Here is a 16,016-nt window from a genome sequence, read left to right as displayed (position 1 = left end):
AGTTGTTCAATCTGTCAGGCATTCCTTACATAATGTTGATGGTACTAGTTGTTAAATCTGTTAGACATTCCTTACATAATGTTGATGGTACTAGTTGTTCAATCTGTCAGACATTCCTTACATAATGTTGATGGTACTAGTTGTTCAATCTGTCAGACATTCCTTACATAATGTTGATGGTACTAGTTGTTCAATCTATCAGACATTCCTTACCTAATGTTGATGGTACTAGTTGTTTAGTCTCTCAGACATTCCTTACCTAATGTTGATGGTACTAGTTGTTTAGTCTCTCAGACATTCCTTACCTAATGTTGATGGTAGTAGTTGTTTAGTCTGACAGACATTCCTATGGTTGTTCAGTCTGTAAGTGTGCTTGGGTTTTATCGTTGGTGACTAATAAGTTGGAAGATAGTTATTATAACCACCTGGTCATGTAAGGTCTGTTTAAATGTTTCTGGGTTGTATCGTTTGTTAATAATTAGTTTGAAGATATTTATTATAACCACCTGGTCATATCTGCCCCGTGGACTCAGCAGATAGCCTGATATGGCTTTGCTATTAGAAAACACACTAATACACATATCAGACCTGTTTACGTATGTCTGGGTTGTATCGTTGGTGAATAATAAGTTGGAAAATATTTATTAAGACTACCAAGTAATGTTGGATCTCTTTAAGCGTGTCTGAGCTGTATCATTGGCGAATAATGAGTTGGAACATTTTTATTATATCCTTTTGGCCATGTCGGACCTTTTTAAATGTGTGTGGGTTATATCGATGGTTAATAATAAGTTGGAAGATATTTATCATAACCACCTGGTCATGTCGGGCCTTTTTACGTGTGCCTGTGTAGTATCGTTGGTGAATAATAAGTTGGAAGATATTTATTATAACCACCTGATCATGTCGTGTTTGTTTAAGTGTGTCTTGGTTATATTGTTGCTGAATAAGAGTTGGAAAATATTTTTTATAACCACTTAATCATGTCAGGCCTGTTTAAGTGTATTTGGGTTGTATCGTTAGTAAATAGTAATAAGTTGGAAGATATTTATTATAACTACCTTGTCTTGTCTGGCCTCTTTAGGTGTGTCTTGGTTATATAGGTTAGTAACTTCTAAAGTATTTTTTATAGCCATCTGTTCATGTTGGGCCTGTTTAAGTGTGTCCAGGTTATATCGTTGGTGAAATATAAGATAAAAGATATTTATTATTACCACCTGGTCATATCCAGACTTTTTAAGTGTGTCTGGGTTATATCGTTGATAAATAATAAGTTGGAAGATATTTATTATAACCACCTGGTTATGTCAGGTCTGTTTAAATGTTTATGGGTTGTATCGTTTGTTAATAATTAGTTTGAAGATATTTAGTATAACCATCTGGTCATGCCGCGCTTTTTTAAGTGTGTCTTAGTTATATCGTTTAGTAACTTCGAAAATAATTATTAGAACCACCTGGTCATGTCGGTCCGATTTAAGTGTGTGTTGGTTATATTATTGGAGAATAATAAGTTGGAAGATATTTATTATAACCACCTGTTGATGTCTGGCCTGTTTAAGTTTGTCTGGGTTGTATCTTTAGTCAATAATAAGTTGGAAGATATTTATTATAACCACCTCGTAATGTCGGGTCTGTTTAAGTGTGTGTGTGTTGTATCGTTGGTGAAGAATAAGTTGGAAGATATTTATTATAACCACCTCGTCATGTCGGGTCTGTTAGTGTGTGTGTGTGTGTTGTATCGTTGGTGTATAATAAGTTGGAAGATATTTATTATAACCACCTCGTAATGTCGGGTCTGTTAGTGTGTGTGTGTGTGTTGTATCGTTGGTGTATAATAAGTTGGAAGATATTTATTATAACCACCTCGTCATGTCGGGTCTGTTAGTGTGTGTGTGTGTGTTATATCGATGGTTAATAATAAGTTGGAAGATATTTATTTCTCACTTTTATTTTTATTTTACTCACGTATGAAAGCTCGAAAACTTCAGAATTTAATTATATCTTAAAGAATATTTAATTAACAAACACTAAGACGTTTCCATTTTCAGAGAAGCTTTATCCAAGTCGCCGTTGTTCTTACGGTTTGTGAATTCCAGGACTTTTGTGTAGACACTGTAAATGAAAGAAACATCATAAACTCAGTGTGAATAATACAGTTTAACTCTAGTGCTCAATTTACATTCTCTAACCGAACTATACTTTATGAAGCTCGCTGAGAGATTTACACTATTAATAATGTTTGGAAAATGGAAGAGACTCTAGAGACCCTCTGTCTGTCATCCAAACCACATGATAGATAGCTTCGCCGATGATTAATTTAAAATAAAGAGGTCCACTATTAAATCTTAGTCTCCCGTTACACATTAAATATTAGAGCAACACTATTCAACTAGATACATTACGTTACTTTCAAAATACAAGAGAAACATCCTTTAACTCCAGGTCAAAGTTACACTTTGAATGTTAAAGGAGCATTATTCAACTAGATATACCACGTTAATTTACAAATATTAGATGAACACTGCCTAACTCTAGACACCATGTTGCTTTATAAACATTAGAAGAATACTTATTAACTCTAGCCACCATTTTACTTTCTAAATATTAGATTAACACTTATTAACTCTAGCCACCATTTTACTTTCTAAATATTAGATTAACACTGCTTAGCTCTGTTGACCATATTACCTTATGAATATTAGATTAACACTGCCTAACTCTAGCCACCATGTTACTTTTTAAATATTAGATTAACACTGTCTTACTCTATTCACCATGTTACTTTATAAATATTAGATAAACACTGTTTAACTCTGTCCACCATGTTACTTCATAAATATTAAATGAACACTGTCCAACTCTCTCCACCATGTTACTTATGTTCAAGTTTTTAAACCTTATTTCTATTTTTCTTATATTACATGACATACTTCACTGGAGCGAGAAGAGAACGAAAACGTAAAAAAAAAAAAAAAATCAGATATTCCTTACCAAGCTATACTGGTCACAGCAAGTATAGGTGTCTGGAGTCTGTGAAGAAAATCGAGAGAATGGTATTAAAATATAAAGGAGAGCTTAAGAAAGCATTGTTTTATATTATACTTTCGATGCATATTATTCAAGCTACCAGACGAATTCTAAATATTAGATTCTATTAAGATTATAAGAAGTTCATCACATTTCACACTATCAAAATAAACATCCTGAGCCATGTTACACCACTGATGGTGCAATATCGTAATTGGGAATAATCTCTCTTTTCACGTTCATCATAACACTTGTTACCGACTGTTGGTGCACACGAGGGTATGAAATAAATCGCCAGTAGTCTGACTCAAATGTAGTGAGATTTTAAGGTCTCTACAAACATTGCAGAAGAGTTTAGGATGAGGAAAGTATCCATATCTAGTATATCACCACAAATTGTAAATGTGGTCTTTGAGTTTCATTAATGTTGCATTCTATAGGGTATAACAATTTGATAAGGTAGTCAGGGATTCTTTTCCACTGGCTCAAGTCCATAATGTTATCCTCCACAAATTCCACACAATAATACTATTCTCATCTATCTATAATCATCAGTATTGTCTCAGATGTCACAACATGACATGGTAGTTATTACTTCTTTAGCTATTATCATCGTCCCATGGCTACCCACACAATAGTAATAATTCTCATCATTCCTAATGTTTGTAATAAATGAGACAGTGATTTGTCAAGTGTTGTCCAAGTTAATGCAACCCAAGTCTCTTCAATCTGGAGCGAAAACTGAACAGGTTGATTCATTGCTTCACATTAAACTAAGTCCATTCCACCTGTACCAAATAATGATCAATGTGATTCATTAACCCACATAAAACTAAGTATCTTCTACTTGGAACAGAAGTGAACAGTTTAATTCATTGCTTCACATCAAATCAAGATCCTTCTACATGGAACAAATAATATGCAGTGGGATTCCTTTTTTCATATTGAACTAAGCCCCTTCCATGTGGAAGAAACGATGATTCTTCGTTCTATTATGTAGGTGTTTATCGTTCTTCATCTACTTTAAGGAAACTGACGTCTTCTACTGAAGAGTTTCTTGTTTATCCATGAAATCCAACTACATCAAGCACCACAAACATAATAAACGTAATGATAATAATTAATATCCTGATTGATATTTTTAATGTCAAATGTGTTGCTTCATTTCGCATCGTGTTTAAAGTTTTCCATGTGTGGATAATATAAGTTTATTTCAAGAACTCAGTAATCACAGTGGACTTGTATGCGAGTAGTAGACTGAAATACTTAACTGATGTTGCAAACGTGCGTTCACGAAGCTAACAATCTCATGAAACCTGCTAGAGATTCTAGTATTGAACTCACGTAGGAAAGATTATTTTACTTCATTAGTTCAACAGAATAACAGATAATAACTGAGATTATGGTATAAGTGTTTCAACACTTAGAATTTACACAAGTTTTAAATGACTGATTAACTTAACACTGAGGTCAGTAATTATGCATTACATAAGTATTTAATGATGGATTAACTAACCTGTACCGTCATTGTATTTTCTGCTTCATCCAGACACTTTATGAGATCTACTCGACACTAAAGTGAAAAAAGGGCAAATATCAACTCCATATTTGAAAAGATAGATACGCCTGGATATACCAGTTGATGGATGAAAGATAGATACGCCTGGATATACCAGTTGATGGATGAAAGATAGATACGCCTGGATATACCAGTTGATGGATGAAAGATAGATACACCTGGATATACCAGTTGATGGATGAAAGATAGATACACCTGGATATACCAGTTGATGGATGAAAAGTATACAATGTTTCAAAATTGTTATTTAGTTTTTGAATTTTAGTATCAATAATAATGTATTGGGTTGAGGAATAATTCGTGAGCGTTTTTTCAAGTTAAAAAAATATATTCATAAATGAAACGCTTTCGCAAAATATTTCATGTCATTTGGTAGATAATTTTTTGCTCTAATAGATGGTGTGTTTGACAAAATCGAGCATTTTCGACACCATCTGCTTTTCGCATTTAATTTCTTGCAATTTCGTTTAAAACAATGCATACTATATACCTAGGTATTACATGAAATAAAGTATCATAATAAATGTTTTGGGTGTAATGTGTTCATGCATTGAAGTATTGTATAGTCTTGCATGTAATGCTTGAATGAAATTATTTAAAAACGCTCACGAATTATTCCTCAACCTAATAGAACTATTCTAAACAGTTATGACGCTATTTAGATTAGTCATTTAAATACAACACTGATAAAATAATATTTAGATTAATTTTGTATATAGAGCACTGATAAAATTTGACTTAAAGTAAATATGAAATAAATGCTACTGATTATGGCGAGAAACAAACATGAAGTAAATATATGCATCTCTGTACTTTTCAAATAATTAAGTGTTACAGATTATTACGAGGAGAAAAACATGAAGTAAATATACACATCTCTGTACTTTTCAAATAACACTAAGTAACAAAATGTTTACTTTTTTTTTTGTTCCTGGGAAGAAAGTGTTATTTTCCAATTGTTTATGCATAAAGTAAATGGTAAAGACCTATTTTTATCTTCAAACTTTGCTTTTGTGACCTGGGTAATAAAATTTTCAAATTTATCCATTTTCCAGAACCTTCCAAGTAGATGGAAGGTTCTTTTCTAGAACTTTTCATAGTAATGTATATACAGGGACTCACCACTCACCAGAGATGGCATCAAAAAGCTGCAAGCATTCTCCAACGTATGTGGCCAATTTATCAAGACAAGAACGAAAAAGCACCCTGTGACAGCATTTGCTAAAATGTGTGAAGCCTACAAGGTATATTTCAACATGCCTGGCAAGGATCAAGACAAACTCTGTGCACCTCATTTTATCTGCAAGCACTGCAAAAAATTCTAGAAGGCAAGACGGACATTTTTTGCTTGCTTGAAAAGTAAAGTTTTATATTATACAAATTTTAGACCTTTTAAAATTTAAATATAATTTAATTTATTTTATTTTTTTTTGTAATATCCAAGAGTGTAGAAAAAATATCACATATAAAATATTTTGCATGAATCTCTTACACATCAGTTGTGATGAAATAAATTTATTTTTCATAATAATTTTATTTTGCTCTTTTGCAGGATGGTACAGAGGGGAAAAGAGAGCCATGAAGTTTCCTATTCCAAGAATTTTCAAGAACCCACTGACCACTCAAGTAATTGCTACTTCTGCATGGTGAACCCTTCCAAACGTCGGCTTGGCAAGAATGCATCTGCTATCATGTATGTGGACCTTCTATTATACATCGCCCCAATGCCATACTGCCCTGAGCTCTCTGTACCCACTCTGCCAGAGAGAGAAAGCAGCCATCCTCAGAAGAGAGCAGCAAATCAGAAGAGGAGGTAGGCGTTGAAGATACAAATTACAATTTCAGAGGTGCAGCTGGTGAGAGAAACCCATACTACTTCAATCAAAGAGACTTCAATGACTTGATCAGAGATCGTGGTCTAACAAAGTCGAATGCCGAGCTTTTGACATCTAGGCTCAAGGACTAGGATTTGTTAGATGAAAGTGTTTAAGTCGCAAGTCAGAGGAAGCGTCACTGACATTTTACAAACTTCTTCACTCGTCAAGATGAGCTCTGCTTCTGTCACAATGTATTCGATTTGTGCGAGACAATTGGAATTGCCTGTAATCCGAACGAGTGGAACCTCTTCATTGATATCTCACCCAGAAGTCTTAAAGCTGTGCTGCTCCATAACGAGAATAAGTATCTGTCTGTTTCCCTGGCTCATTCGGTGCATCTCAAAGAGGAATACAACAGCGTCAAGACCTTGCTAGAAGCCTTGAAGTATGATGAGTATGGCTAGGATGTTATTGGAGACTTCAAAATTGTGGCATCCCTGATGGGTCTCCAAGGAGATTTTATCAAATTTTTCTGTTATCTTTGCCTCTGAAACAGCAGGGACACTGCAGCGCACTACAACAGGAAGCACTGGTTACAACGGACCGAGCTCTGTGAGGAGGCACAATGTCAAGTGTGAGCCACTAGTGGATCTCCAGAAGGTGTTGTTCCTACCATTGCACATACAATTGTGTCTTATGAAACAACTCTTGATAAGGAGTCTGCAGCTTTCAAGTACCTTCGAGACTTCTTCCCTAAGCTGCCTGAGGCAAAGGTCAAAGCTGGTGTCTTCGTTGTACCACAAATAAAGAAGATTCTGGAGTGCACAGGATTTCACAAGAAGCACAGTAGGAAGAAAAAAAGCTTTGGGTACCTTTGTCGCAGTGGTTCGGGGCTTTATAGACAATAACAAGGCCGAAAATTATGTGGAACTGGTTGAGGCTCTGGTAAAAAACTACGGCAAAATGGGCTGAAGGTGTCCCTGAAAGTTCATATCCTTGACGCTCATCTTGATAACTTCAAAGAGAACATGGGAGCATACTCAGAGGAGCAAGGCGAGCGCTTCCACCAAGATATACTGGACTTTGAACGCTGCTACTAAGGAGCGTATAACGAGAACATGATGGAAGGCTTTGTTTGGAGGCTGATACGTGAAAATGATTTACATTACACTCGTAAGTCTCGAAAAACTATTCATTTTGTATAGCTTTAGTATAAATACATGTAAATCTTGATTCATATGTTGTTTTATTCAAACCTTATGTGATTGAAAATGTGCAAATTTGCCTGTTTTTACACAGAAAATAGTTTAATTTCTGAATTTCATTATCCAGGTCACAAAAGCAAAGTTTGAAGGGAATAGCGACCATTTTCTGTACTTTTACAGCATAAGCAATTAAGAAATAACAAATATTATCGAGGAACAAAATTTGTGTTACATTGTGTTATTAAATATTACTGCCTATGACAAGGAACAAACATGAAGTTAATAAATACATCTCTGCAGTAACGGTCAACAGGAATGATATAAATATTCAAACAGTTCTACTAAGAAAAATTTAATTTGTTTCTGTACCCAACGAGATAAGAAGCCATTACTGAGATATCAAACCCAAAACGGTTTTGGTTTGTTTGAATTTTGCGCAAAGCGGCACAAGGGCTATCTGCACTAGCCGTCTCTAATTTACCAGTGTAAGACTAGAACTAAGGTAACTAGTCATCACCATCGACCGCCAACTCTTGGGCTACTCTTTTACCAACGAATAGTGGGATTGGATGTCACATTATAATGCCCCCACAGCTGAAAGGACGAGCACGTTTGATGTGGCAGGGTTTCGAACCCGACCAAGAAGGGATCAAATTGTTTATCTTTCTTCTTGTTTAGAGAACTCTAGAACTACTTTATCAATAATGTCAGTTTAAACCTAAATCCACTTTAAATGTTTCTGGGCAGTACACAATGTCATTTTTAATCGTAGTAACAAGTAGTAATTTTAACAAAAATCCTAATTCTGGTATAGATAATGTTATAACTTATTAAAGTTTGCTGGTTGTTCATTTAAAAATCTCAAATACAGAATGAAAGTAGAATTACAAGCAAATAATAGATAAACATTAGATGATTGTAGCACTTTGAATACTTAACGCTATGTACACTATATAAATGGCGTCTTTTAGGGAGATAATCCTTATATTATGTATAAGCAAAAGTACTTGTTTCCAGGGACGGGAAAAAATAATCTATCAATTTAACTTATTTCAAGGATTTTTAAAAGGTTAATCGTGTTTCACTCACAGCCAGAACTCTGTTTGTTTGTTTGTTTTCGAATTTCGCACAAAGCTACTCGAGGGCTATCTGTGCCACACCGTGAAAAATAATAGTTCAGCGTTTCAGTCATGCTAACAGCCGCTCAATAATAGTATAGTAAATCTATAAGCCGGACGTATTTATCATTTTATATCAAGACTTAAATCTACATTTTTGTTTTTAAGTCACGTAATATTCTGAAGTGTGAATGATAGTGAGGTTAATTCCTAACAGTTTAATGTAGAATATCCTGCTTGTGAAATAAAATTTGACATCAATATTATCCACACCTGTTATCCCGTCACTTTAAAACTGAGTGTTGAGATTTACCTGCGTGCGCAGCTTTTAAAACGGAAGACAAACGAACGCTCTGACAGACACCAGGGTTCGTAATACATATAAAGTGAAGTGAAGAAATAAAAAGAAATATCATAAAATGTGTTATTTTATTACACTTTAATAGAATACACTAACGTTTAGTCATGGAAAACTTCACAAAACAAGTGATAAAGCATTTTGTAAATTTAAAATGATCTTGGGATTGCAGAGACAAAAAGAATACAAACAAAAATATAAGGATGATACAGCCATACATAGACCATCCCTATATGACATTCAATATTAAAATTTGATGTTACAAAATGGTTACAAGATCAGTCAATTTGACTCAACTTTGTTTTCCTTGTACATAAGTCCTTAGCTCTTAGTAATACTACACTGATGCCTACCCTGAGATGATTATGATAATATGACAAGCAAACTGCATACCAACAGTCAGTAATGTATAATTTCTAACTGCTGTAACATTAAAGTAAAGTATGCAATCCATGGTGTAACATTAAATTTTAATATTTAAAGTCGTCTTTGAATAATCTATGTAAAACCGGCCCGGCATGGCCAAGTGGGTTAAGGCGTTCGACTCCTAATCTGAGGGGCGCGGGTTCGCATCCCCTGTCGCACCAAATATACTCGCCCTTTCAGCCGTGGAAGCGTTATAATGTGACGGTCAATCCCACTATTCGTTGGTAGAAGAGTTGCCCAAGAGTTGGCGGTGGGTGTTGATGACTATGACAACTGACTTCCCTCTAGTCTTACACTGCTGAATGAGGGACGGCTAGCACAGATAGCCCTCGAGTAGCTTTGTGCGAAATTCAAAACAAATATGTAAAACCCTATTACTCTTGTTCACGTTATTTTTGTCACTGCCATACCTAAATTAGTTTACATTTACAAAACATTTTTATCACTTGCAATAGAGACAGTTGATATGAGTATGAAAAACGTGTATTTAAAAACACAAATCAAGTAATAACGTTTCTACCTTCTTGTGTCATAATCATGTTAATAAAATGTTACTATCTTACCTCGCTGGAAGTCTTCGAAACTTCACCTGCTCGTTTGACAAAGAAAAGGAGAAAAAATATTATTTGCTACTATGGTAAACAACAAGCAACAAATCTGTTCATCATTTGTTCAAAAATATTGACATAATTTATTGACTGTTTAAAAATGTTAAAATATTCTTCAAGTTTCTCTCCGTCTTTTAGAATACGTTAGTGAGAAAATGAAAGTGTAAGATATCCAATAAATATCTTGGTCTGTCTGATACAGCTTAGTTAAATATGAAATTATAAGATATCCAAGAAATGTCTTAGTCTGTTTAATACAGGTTAGTTAACAAATGAAATTATAAGGTGTCCAGGAAATATCTTGGTCTGTCTAATACAGGTAAGTAAAAACGTAGTCACTTATTTGCGCTTTTGCGTTTTAAAAAGTTTGAAAAAATGGACGTCAGAATTTTGGAGAAACAAAAAAGGAATAATAACTCTGTAACACTATTCCTGTAATACTCTGTTATAAATAAATGTCTGTAATAATTCGTCTCGTCGAATAGCAACATAATACGGTATGAACAACATACAAAAAATACTGAAAACAAGCTCGGTGAACCTAGTATAGAAGGCAGCAAGGCTTGAATACAGTTTCAAGTTCTAATTGGGAAATTATCGTATGGACCAAGTACTATTCGCATTTAATTGTCCATTCTCTACGGTTAGTACTTTCCATTATTTTACCTTGTAAACAATTTTTAGACACGTTCAAACATAGTTAAAATATGAAAATAAAATTAACTAAGAACTGGGTTGAATAATTTAAAACTAAAACATGAAAACTTATTAAACAATTTTAAAAGTGAAAACCATTTACAATAAACAAAGGTCAGAACAGAAAGATGTAAATTCAGAAATTATTACCTTGACAAAAAGTCACCAGAATCAAAAGAAAACATGTACCAACAACAAGAACTTTCATGACTGCTGATTGTAGGGCTTCTTTTGAGGGGTTTTGGTAGTCTGTTTCTTCTTGAAACAGAAGCTGTATATATATATGTATATCTATGTATGTGGGTGGGTGGGTTTGGCACACATACAGAAAAACAAACAGTATGTTCCTATTCTTCCCCGGTTAAAAAGAGAGAATGAAACCTCAATAGCTAATATTTTGTCCATTGTGTTACACAAAAGTGACAAGTGTGTGCAAGTGTGTTTCTCATTGTTTGTGAAACCAATGGGTTTCTTCTATTCGTGAACAACAATTGAAACTAATTTTTCCCGCTCTAGAAACACGTGTTACAATCTTTTTATTTACATTTCCCGCTCTACTTTCGTCTAGAAACACGTGTTATATATCTCTTCATTAACATAAAATACTGAAATTAATTTCCAAATCTGTTATTAAGCAAGATAAAAATTCGTTTATTCGTTTATAACACAGTGTATTCTGTATGTAGTTTGGGCCACACGACAAACTTCTCATCCAATTCATATTGTAACTCGTGAAATGTTATTTGAATAAAAGCTAAAAATACTAGTAATTAATTAATAATGATAGGTTTCAGTTTGATGTATTAATTTACAATATTAAATACTTGTGATTATGCAAGATTGGTTTCAATTCTGATATATTTATAGACCCTTACAAAAATTTACCACTACTACCAATGTCACATTTTAATGAAATACAAGTGATGTAAATTATTTATAAATAACTTGTTTTTGTTCAAGCCTCTAACAATCAAACTTAACACTGTTATGTGTGAATGAGGTTGAACGTCAAAAAACCTGCTGAGAAAATATATAAACTGTATTCAGTCAGCTAATTCAGTACGTGGTGGAATTACTCTTGGCAGCCATTACTGGTGGAAGTCATTTTATTTATCGTCTCATTAAAAATCGTCGGTGTTCTTTGATAACGAAGAACAGATTTTATTTTTTAGGGTCTGATGTGATAAACGCTGTGTAACAGAAGTATCGAAGCTATTGATTGTTCCTTTAGTAATGTATAATTACTACGTGTTTGTTTTATCATCGTAAAGCCACATCGGGTAATCGAGCCATTGATTTCAGCGTTGAAAATCCAAGACTTGCCGCTATCCCATCGGGAGACATAATGTGTAGAAACAAGAAACACTTTATTGATCAAACGATACTGGAACTTACACGGAAACAAGAAACACTTTATTGATCAAACGATACTGAAACTTACATGGAAACAAGAAACACTTTATTGATCAAACGATACTGGAACTTACATGGAAACAAGAAACACTTTATTGATCAAACGATACTGGAACTTACATGAAAACAAAAAACACTTTATTAATCAAACAATACTGGAACTTACACGGAAACAAGAAACACTTTATTGATCAAACGATACTGGAACTTACACGGAAACAAGAAACACTTCATTGATCAAACGATACTGGAACTTACATGGAAACAAAAAACACTTTGTTGATCAAACGATACTGGAACTTACACGGAAATGAAAGACACTTTATTGATTAAACGATACTGGAACTTACATGGAAACAAGAAACACTTTATTGATCAAACGATACTGGAACTTACATGGAAACAAGAAACACTTTATTGATCAAACGATACTGGAACTTACACGGAAACAAGAAACACTTCATTGATCAAACGATACTGGAACTTACATGGAAACAAAAAACACTTTGTTGATCAAACGATACTGGAACTTACACGGAAATGAAAGACACTTTATTGATTAAACGATACTGGAACTTACATGGAAACAAGAAACACTTTATTGATCAAACGATACTGGAACTTACATGGAAACAAGAAATATTTTAATGATTAAACGATTTTTGCATCTTACGTTGGGTTATTAGTAAAATATTAATAAATTCAAGATTATCCACTCTACAGTTTGTTTGTTTATTTTTTAAATTTCGCGTAAAGCTACACAACAGCTATCTGCGCTAGCAGTCCCTAATTTAGCACTGTGAGACTAGAGGGAAGGCAGCTAATCATCACCACTCACCGCCAACTCTTGAGCTACTATTTTACCAACAAATAGTGGAATTGACCATCACAATATAACGTCCTCACGGCTAAAAGGGTGAGCAGGTTTAGTACGATTGGGATTCGAACCCGCGATCCTCAGATTATGAGTCTAACGCCTTAACGCACCTGGCCATGCCTGGCCTCACTCTACAGCTGTTAAAGATTGTATTAACGATATAATAAAAATCTAGTATCATGGTTTTATTAAACAATAAAAAACTTAAAAACACATTTTAAAAAAGTGAAGATTGATATTTCAAATGATTTCTGCGAAAAGAAAACTTCAGTGTCTTATTTTAACTTTGACTTAAGTTTAAACTGACATGACTCACTTCTTTAGTTTTAAAACTTTATTACTGTATTGGACTCAAAGTTTAAACTAGATGATATTATTAGATGGTCCATCAATGTTTAGTCAATAAAACTATTTGTATGTTTTTCTGTTACTAAATCACCATTGTCAGTAGTCAATAAGACTATTTATACATTGTTGTGTTACTAAATTATTGTTGTAATATTGTATGTTTTTTAAATGTCTGTTGTAGGTTGATAAGCAATGTCATCTTTGGTACAACAAACCAAATATTAGCTCACTAATTATCCCTTTAGTACAACAAACCAAATATTAGCCCACTAATTATCCATTTTGTACAACAAAACAAATATTAGCCCACTAATTATCCCTTTATTACAACAATACAAATATTACCCCACTAATTATCCATTTATTACAACAAACCAAATATTAGCTCACTAAATATCCCTTTAGTACAACAAACTACATACTAGCCCACTAATTATCCCTTTAGTACAACAAAACAAATATTAGCCCACTAATTATATCTTAAGTACAATAAACCAAATATTAGATCATTAATTATCTTATTATAAATCACACCATAAATTAGCCCATTAGTAAAATATACCAGAAGTTAATCTTTAATAAACACACTAAATATTAACCCATTAATAAAATATACCAATTTAGCCTTTAGGAAAAACAACCAGCAGTTAACCGTTAGTAAAACACACCAGATATTATTCGCCTACTATAGTCAAAATGAGTTGAAACTGAAACTGAGGTTTAATAAACCTAAGTATTGTTCTTTGAATCTGACAATGCTGTATAGTTTGGAGAACAAACACAGCCTGTGTGCCTATCTTCTATTTGTTCTTTTGTTCTCAGTCCGTTCTGTTTGATTCTGTTGTGTTTTTTTTTACTCTTATTATAACTAGATTAGGACAAATTTTATAATACTACCATTCTGCACGTGCTTCGAATTCTATAAAAAATCTACACCTACACCATTATATAGTAAATCAACCATATCAATAGTTTATCGATATACTCTTGTTTTATCGCTCAGTTGAAAAACTCATAAGCATCGCGACCTCCTCTCATGGAATCTTCACTTATTCAACATATATTTTATATACCATAATAACTCATACTTAACTATCATGTCTACTGTATATTTTATATACCATAATAACTCATACTTAACTATCATGTCTACTGTATATTTTATATACCATAATAACTCATACTTAACTATCATGTCACTGTCTCATACTATCATGTCTACTGTATATTTTATATACCATAATAACTCATACTTAACTATCATGTCTACTGTATATTTTATATACCATAATAACTCATACTTAACTATCATGTCTACTGTATATTTTATATACCATAATAACTCATACTTAACTATCATGTCTACTGTATATTTTATATACCATAATAACTCATACTTAACTATCACGTCTACTGTATATTTTATATACCATAATAACTCATACTTAACTATCATGTCTACTGTATATTTTATATACCATAATAACTCATACTTAACTATCATGTCTACTGTATATTTTATATACCATAATAACTCATACTTAACTATCATGTCTACTGTATATTTTATATACCATAACACTATGTAACACAAATTTTGTTCCTGGATAGTACGTGTTATTTCTTAATTGCTTTTGTTGTAAAAGTACAGAAAATGGCCGTTATTCCCTTCAAACTTTGCTTTTGTGACCTGGATAACGAAATTTAAAAATTAACCTATTTGATATGTAAAAACGGGCAAATTTGCACATTTTCATTTACATAAGGTCTGAATAAAACAGCATATGAATCAAGATTTACATGTATTTTTCTAAAGTTGTACAAAAATGAACAAAAATGTTTAGAAGTGAGTAGTTTTTCGAGATTTGCGACTGTAATGTAAATCACTTTTACGTATCAGCCTCCAAACAAAGTCTCCCATCATGTTTTTGTTATATGCTCCTTGGTAGCAGCGTTTAAAGTCCAGTATATCTTGGTGGAAGCACTCGCCTTGCTCCTCTAAGTATGCTCCCATGTTCTCCTTGAATTTATCAAGACAAGCGTCAAAGATATGGACTTTCAGGGACATCCTGCAGCCCATTTTACCTTAGTTCTTCACCAGAGCCTCAGCCAGTTCCACATAATTTTCGGCCTAGTGATTGCCCATAAAGCCTCAAACCACTGCGACAAAGGTACCCCAAGCTTTTTTTTCTTCCTACTGAGCTTCTTGGGGAATCCTGTGTACTCCAGAATCTTCTTTATTTGTGGTACAACGAAGACACCAGCTTTGATCTGGGCCAGGCATGGCCAAGCGTGTTAAGGCGTGCGACTTGTAATCCGAGGGTCGAGGGTTCGCATCCCCGTCGCGCTAAACATGCTCGCCCTTTCAGCCGTGGAGGCGTTATAATGTGACGGTCAATCCCACTATTCGTTGGCAAAAGAGTGGTTCAAGAGTTGGCGGTGGGTGGTGATGACTAGCTGCCTTCCCTCTAGTCTTACACTGCTAAATTAGGGACGGCTAGCACAGATACCCCTCGAGTAGCTTTGTGCGAAATTCAAAAACAA

The 16,016-nt window shown here is 33.8% G+C and overlaps 1 long non-coding RNA gene across 1 annotated transcript; it reads right to left on the bottom strand.

Moving 5' to 3' along the window:
- Window positions 1-1,932: 1,932 nt before the first annotated feature.
- LOC143251447 (uncharacterized) lies at window positions 1,933-11,136 on the bottom strand. Its single transcript, XR_013028563.1, has 5 exons — window positions 10,985-11,136; window positions 10,094-10,119; window positions 4,544-4,600; window positions 2,992-3,030; window positions 1,933-2,112 (listed from the first exon to the last, which is right to left on the bottom strand). It is a non-coding gene; the product is annotated as an uncharacterized LOC143251447 (long non-coding RNA).
- Window positions 11,137-16,016: the final 4,880 nt, after the last annotated feature.

The sequence above is a fragment of the Tachypleus tridentatus genome, chromosome 6, assembly GCF_004210375.1.
Source record: "Tachypleus tridentatus isolate NWPU-2018 chromosome 6, ASM421037v1, whole genome shotgun sequence".
Taxonomy (NCBI): Eukaryota; Metazoa; Arthropoda; class Merostomata; order Xiphosura; family Limulidae; genus Tachypleus; species Tachypleus tridentatus.
This window is presented reverse-complemented; position numbering and strand designations above follow the sequence as displayed.